The 7,229-nt window shown below is 45.5% G+C and overlaps 1 pseudogene across 1 annotated transcript in view; it reads right to left on the reverse strand.

Moving 5' to 3' along the window:
* Nucleotides 1–2,049: 2,049 nt before the first annotated feature.
* LOC308106209 (noelin-2-like) overlaps nt 2,050–7,229 on the reverse strand; it is a 56,757-nt pseudogene continuing 51,577 nt past the window's right edge. Inside the window, exons 6-7 of the transcript in view lie at nt 4,318–4,493; nt 2,050–2,370 (exon numbers count right to left, since the gene is read on the reverse strand). The product of the transcript in view is annotated as a noelin-2-like (transcript). The remainder of the gene's footprint in view (nt 2,371–4,317; nt 4,494–7,229) is intronic.

Genomic DNA, 7,229 nt, shown 5'->3' on the forward strand with positions numbered 1-7,229 from the left:
GTGTGTGTGTGTGTGTGTGTGTGTGTGTGTGTGTGTGTGTGTGTGTGTGTGTGTGTGTGTGTGTGTAATCATTGAAATTTCTCAGTCCTGCAGTTCCGCCGTGCCTTCTTCCACTCCTCCACTTCTTTTTAAGAGTCCAAACGCCGCCCACCTCCTCACAGAGTAAAATCTTTTTGAGAGTCAGTCAACTCCTAGAGGAGACATTAAAGGAGAATTCCGGAGTAGCCTTTTTCTTACCTTTATTTTATGTTAATATATCCTAGGACGGGTGGTACAGTAGAACATTTTCATTACTCCATCCCGAGTCCACCGCAGCTGATTTCTTTTTTTTTTAGATATCTGACGTTCATATTGACAGAAAACTCTCCACAGCGTTTGTGTTAGATGGGTCCCTCCGGAAGTCTCGCAAGACGAGATTTCACCCGTGATTTCATCCAAGTCCACTTGTAAACACTACGCCGGCCCATTTGGGACAAAAACACCGTGGCGAGGTTTCTATCATTAAGAACGTCACATATAAAAAAAAAATGGTACATTTTCGAGCGATAAAAATATACGCGATTTAGCGCAAGCATTTAGCTGCGGTGAACTCGGGATGGTGTTATGAAAATGTTCTACTGTAACACTCGTTCTAGGATATAATAACAGAAAGCTCGCCATTGGCAGTCAAAGAGTTAATACACACCTAGCCTCGATCTCCAGGCTTTTATTGCTTAGTTTTGCTAAAAAATAAAAGCCTGGCCCAACGATAGCCCGTACTGGGTATGAGGAAGTGTTTCACTTCCCAACCAACCAGAGTGCAGTGGGCGTCGCTCGTAATGTTGTGTTAACGGGGCGGGGGTTGACGGACAGATCGGTGAACCAATGGGATCAGCCGCAGTTTCTCGCCGGCTCTTTACACCCGCCCCTTTATACACGAAATCAGGAGGGTTGCAGCAGGCTAATACACACCACACTGGCGGGTCCTTGAATTTAAACCTAATCAAAATACACCCCCCCCCCGCACCCCAACCCCCCCATGGGTCTACCCATCGCTCCAGATGATGTGGGACAGTGTGACATTGTTCCAGGGATACAGGACTCTCTCTCTCTCGTGGGGGTTGAGTGTCCTCAAAAGGCAGACACACATTAGTGTGTGTGTGTGTGTGTGTGTGTGTGTGTGTGTGTGTGTGTGTGTGTGTGTGTGTGTGTGTGTGTGTGTGTGTGTGTGTGTGTGTGTGTGTGTACAATTCTTCAGTGCTGCCTTCCGGTCGTCCACTTCTTAAGTGTTCCAAAGCGTCCGTATCCCCCTGTGTTAACACCCATCCCACCCCTTCCTACAATACTTCCCCTCTACAGCCTGGGTAATATTTAGTTATACCGAAAATGGAAGCAATTTCAGCTACAAGCTCACAATGCGTTGCACCACCGTGACCAGGGTTATAGAACTGAAACGAAAAAATTAAAACTAGAATGGGGGGGGGGGGGGGGGCTAAATGTTTGTAAAAAAAAAAACAAGCCTTTCCAAAAAAAAAGCTATAACTAGCTGAAATTGTTTTTTTGCGTATTTGTAACGCCCGGGATTCGAAGCCGGGTCTCCCCATGGAAAGCCAACATCTTAACCACTGAGCCAAAGGGAATTCCCTATAGCTCGGGGGAGATATTAAACTTTCAGGCCATCAGGCTGAGGTTGTGAACCACTGTTACACTCACCCCCCTTTTTTACCTCCTCCCACGGGGAAACCCGATCCGGGTCACGGCAACATTGTAACGCCCGGGATTCGAACCCGGGTCTCCCGCGTGGAAAGCCAACATCTTAACCACTACTAAGCCAAAGGGAATTTCCTATAGAGATATTAGGCTTTCAGGCCATCGGGCTGAGGTTGTGAACCACTCTGCTACATATTTACAAAACTAATTAAAATCACAGCAACGGTAACCTTGATCGTGACACTGGTGCTCAACTAAATATAAACCAGGCTTTTATACCGTAACTCTCTCTCCCTAATCGTACCCCCCGTCCGTCCGTCCCCGTCCCCCACCCACCCACCCATGGGTGGGTGTCTCCGACTACCCGTCGGAGCGGATGACGTGGAACAGCGTGACATTGTAGAGCACCTGGTGGCCGTTGTTCCAGGTGTAGAGCGCCCGCTCGCGCGGGTTGTAGTCCATCATGGAGATGTGTGAGTACTGGTTGTGGAAGGGGATGTCGGTGTACTCGTAGGTGGACGAGTTGGTGTGGTAGGCGAAGTGCACCTTGGCGCCCGCCAGGTGCGAGTTGGTGACGTAGAGCGTGCCGCAGATCATGAAGGTCTCGCCGGCGCTGCGCTTGGGGAAGCCCGTGTCCCAGCTCTGCAGCACCTCCAGGGAGACGGGGTCCAGACGACTCACCTTTATGAGGATGAGAGGGGGGGGGGATGAGAGAGAGAGAGAGAGAAAGAGAGAGAGAGAGAGAGAGAGAGAGAGAGAGAGAGAGAGAGAGAGAGAGAGAGAGAGAGAGAGAGAGAGAGAGAGAGAGAGAGAGAGGGATGATTTATATTTTGTTTGGTTGTCGTTGTGATCGTCAATCATGCAGATTATTATGTACATGACCAAATGCAAATACAAAGATACACGAATAGACAAAAACGCACGCACGCACACACACACACACACACGCGTGAAAATACAGGCGCTCTTGCACTCACGCATGCTCATTAACCACTTACAGTAAGCAATTTCTTTAATGGCGATTAAATGCCCTGTCAATTCCGCATGACAGGGCAAGCTTGCGACACGTTGTGGTCTTGTGATCTGCTATAGTCTTCTTCTTCTTCTTTTTAATTTTTTTTCACAAGTTTTTTTTAACATTTCTGCCAAAATAGGGACACCAGGTTGAAAGTGGTTCAGATGTTTTCCTTGATTTTCCTTCCTTCCTCCCCTAAGCCCTGGAATCCTTTCCACTAAAAGACTTATTTCTGTTCATCATTAACCTATTAAGACCTGGAACTGTGGCATTTTTAGATTTGAGCTAAAAAGCATTATTTTACACTTTGGGCTATTCAAAAATCGTGAAAATGTGTGCAAATCTTTGAATATATATATATTTTTAAGCGAACATTTTTAACTCAAATCGTTGCTTCTGGGGGTCCCTGGAACAAAAATATTTTCCTTGACATGAAAAAGATTGAGCACCACTGATATAGAAACATACGTTTTTCAGAATACTGTTGGGATTTAGGAGACTTCAGGTCTCAATGAGTTAACTAGAACAATAGCGGTCTCCGGGTGGCCTGGAGGTGTAAACGGCTCTCTGGCTGGGGGAGAGAGGGTGAGACCGGTCATAATAGCCACAAAATAACGTCAGAGATGGTGTAGCTAATTTCATATTTAGAAAACGTTTCAGATGCAAAAAAAAATAGGGATTATTTGAATCTAATATTTAGGAAAAGTCATGGGGAACTTCCTCAGAGCTTCAGATTGCTTAGTCACGCAAGTGTTAAGAGACCTGTACCTACAGTATGTAGGATGTTATTTTTTCATCTTTCCTTCAGTTCTCAATCTCATGTGAACAGCAGCAATCACCATGGTACAAGGCAGTTAATTAAGTTGGCACGCACACACGCACGCACGCACGCAGCGCAGCGCGCACGCACGCACGCACGCACGCACGCACGCACGCACGCACGCACGCAGGCAGGCAGGCAGGCAGGCAGGCAGGCAGGCAGGCAGGCAGGCAGGCAGGCAGGCAGGCAGGCAGGCAGGCAGGCAGGCAGGCAGGCAGGCAGGCAGGCAGGCACGCACACACACACACACACACACACACACACACACACACACACACACACACACACACACACACACACACACAGTGTCAGGAATAGGGAGCACCTCTCAACTGTGGAGGAAACTCTGAATGCAAGGGAAGGCGCGCTCACCCAGACACACACACACACACACACACACACACACACACACACACACACACACACACACACACACACACACACACACACACACACACACACACACACACACACACACACACACACACACACACACACACACACACACACACACACACACAAACACACACACACACACACACACACACACACACACACACACTAAAACCCTTCTCTGTTGGGATTACTGCTAGCTGGTCAGTATTCACTACATACTGCCTGCAGTCCTAGTGGAAGTTTCTCTTGCCAAAACAATATAATCTACAATATAATGCTAAACCCTAGCATCCCTATTCTGGGGAGAACATTTAGCCAAAAATTGCTTGCTTGACACACACGTGCATGTGGCAGATATGCGTGCATGCGTGCGGTGCGTGTGCAGACAGTACAGTACCAGTATGTTTCCAGCTTTGGGGATGGAGGTGTACACGGCCCAGAAGCCGGTCTCGTCGGCCATCAGGTCGATGTCAGAGGACCCTCCCCAGCTGTAAGGGGAAGGTGTTGTTGTAGCCCGCCCCCGCTCAGGCTGCGCTGCAGCAGCACGCTGCGCGAGCGGAAATGGTACTGCACCTGTCAGGGACACGTGTACACAGTCAGTGGTGTAAAGTAACTAAGTACATGTACTCAAGTACTGTACTTAAGTACAATTTTGAGGTATTTTTTACTTTACTGGAGTATTTTCAAATTTCTGTACTTTTACTTCTACTCCACTACACGTCAGAGGCAAATATTGTACTTTTACTCCACTACAATTATATGAAAACTTTAGTTAGTTACTTTGTAGATTTAGATTATTATTACAAAACATACATTAACCACTTCAGCCCTATATACATTTAGACCATTTGAAAATAGCAAATCTACAAGCTCAAAATGCGCCGCGATGCAACGCATTGTGAGCTTGTAGATCTGCTATTTTCAAAAGATTTTTACGGGGCCAGGCTCAAGCCAGGCTCCGTTTTGATATTGGCATTCTTTTTCTTCTTCTGTCACTTTTCGCAGTTCTGGTTGAAACCGTGCTGTCGCTTTTTTACGAAACTCGGCCATATGGTAGATGGTCATGAAAAACTATCAAGAAATTATTATCACGCTCATTCGTCAAAGGGTGGCGCTATAGCACTCAATTGAAAATACCAACTTTGAACAGGTACAACTCATGCCCTGTTTGACCTACAGCCATGAAACTTCGATGCACACATGCGTCTCCTCATGCTGAACAACTTTCACCCTCTGACTTTTGACCTCTGACCTTTAGATCTCCCCACCATTTTGAATTATATGATAAACATTCATTGGCTAATAAAATCTTAATTTTTTCACTTATGGAAAATCCACCACTAACGTTTTGTCAGCAAAGGTCCTAAATTCATGTGTTAAAGGTTTCGTGCAGATTACTCAACAATCCCAGGAGGTTTTAACTATTTCAGTTTTATGACAATTATTCATCTGCCCCTAACACATACATGCAAAACTCACATTTGTTTGAAACTTTGCAGTAATGTAGAAGGTCATTCCAAATATCACTGAAACCAATCTTACTCCAATTGGTCAAAGGGGGGGGGTGAAACAGGGGCTTGGTTCATGACAGAAGGCAAAAGTTTATGATCTTCAACAGACAACTAGTAAGCTCCGCCCTTAGATTGTCCGCAATTTTTAGCAGTTTGAAAAACACTTAAACCCAGGATTTTTTAGCAATTCGCGTGAAACTGTGTCATCTGTGTGAGCTCCTTTTTCACCAGTTCAGGTCTGTTGGTCCAATGGCTTCTCTCTACTGCATCTGCCTGACAACCGCAAGGTTGCCGGTTCAAGGCTCACTTCATGCAGACTTCATTTAAAGTGCATTGCAAACAACATGACTGTATCAATGAATACATGTGCAATTGTTAAAGATGACATGAAATGCTTATTTGAGAGTATGTTTTTTGTTCATGATTTGGCATTCTTAGGCGTACGCATAGTATTTCTTGAGGTTAGGGGTAGCCATAGTTTTACTGAGGTTAGGGTTAGTGAGGGTTTAAAATGCTCATTTGTTCTCTCAAGTTCAGTCTTCTATGTTTCTATGGCTTATTGTGCATATTACTTATCATTGCTTCTTTCTTTTTTCTTTCTGCATTCCCTGGCCCCGCTTATCGCTGCATGCAGCTATATTTATACACTTGAAATCGGACATTCTGCATGAGTACTTTTACTTTTTGAATTCCAAAATTTGACTTACTCCCACATTGCAGTATTGATACTTTTACTTAAGTAACAGTGAGTACTTTTTCCATCACTGTATACACAGTAGGGCTGTCACGATTACAAATTTAAGTTGATGACTAATTGTCGCTCAAATAATTGCGATTAACGATTTAATTGTGTTTGGCCATTGAACACTGGAACATATGAAGCCTTTTAGGCTTCGTGATAAAAAAAATCAAGAAAATATACAAAGAAATTATTGACACATTTAATAATGTTTATACATGTAAAAACAGCACGATAGCCGATCTACAAGCTCACAACGTGTCTGCGCTGCGATTTTCTGCGAAAGCTTTCCCCACAATACGGATGCTGGGGTTTAAGTGGTTAAAGGGAACAGAGAAGGATGCTTGAAAGAGAGAGAGAGAGAGAGAGAGAGAGAGGGGGGGGGGGGGGGGGGACAGAATTAAGTGCCTGACAACAAATCGATAGTGAGCCAGACTGTTGCCTCCCACAAAGTTCAAATGCTTCCGTCATACAGTCTGGAGCAGGGGGGCCCAAAAGGCAGATCGCGATCTAACAGTAGATCACAAAGGCTGTGCAGGTAGATCAGTAAGACCACATTCTTTTTTTTTTGGCATCTGCCACTTGAATTAAGGTGACTTGATTGATTGACGTCAAAAAGGGGCCAACACAAGAGTGTTGCGCACAAATGTCAGTAGCATTACAAAGTTAGATAAATAACTAAACCTACCAATTCCATTCCCCCCCCCTCTATTTCCCATTCCAAGTGTGTTTGTCTTACATGTAACGCCAACGCTGCTATTCCAAAGCCCCCTGCAGGTGAATGGATATGACAAACAGATGACGGCTTCAGGTGCAGTTCCAGACTATATTTAGCATTCGGGGATCGTGTAATAGTTGTCATGGCTACGTGCGACTACAGCCACGGTGACAGTAATCTCTCAAGAACAGATTCTGCTCTGCGTTTGAATCTGTCGGTAGCCGTGTTGACAACCCGTGCACATTGGCTACAAGTGGGCGTGCCTGCTTGCCATCAGGAAGCAGGCCGCGCTTTACCCAATCAAATGTAGTGGGCGGGATTCACGTGTGCGCCGTTCGTTC

Source organism: Gymnoscopelus braueri, assembly GCF_963280865.1.
Source record: "Gymnoscopelus braueri genome assembly, chromosome: 2".
In the NCBI taxonomy this organism is placed as follows: domain Eukaryota; kingdom Metazoa; phylum Chordata; class Actinopteri; order Myctophiformes; family Myctophidae; genus Gymnoscopelus; species Gymnoscopelus braueri.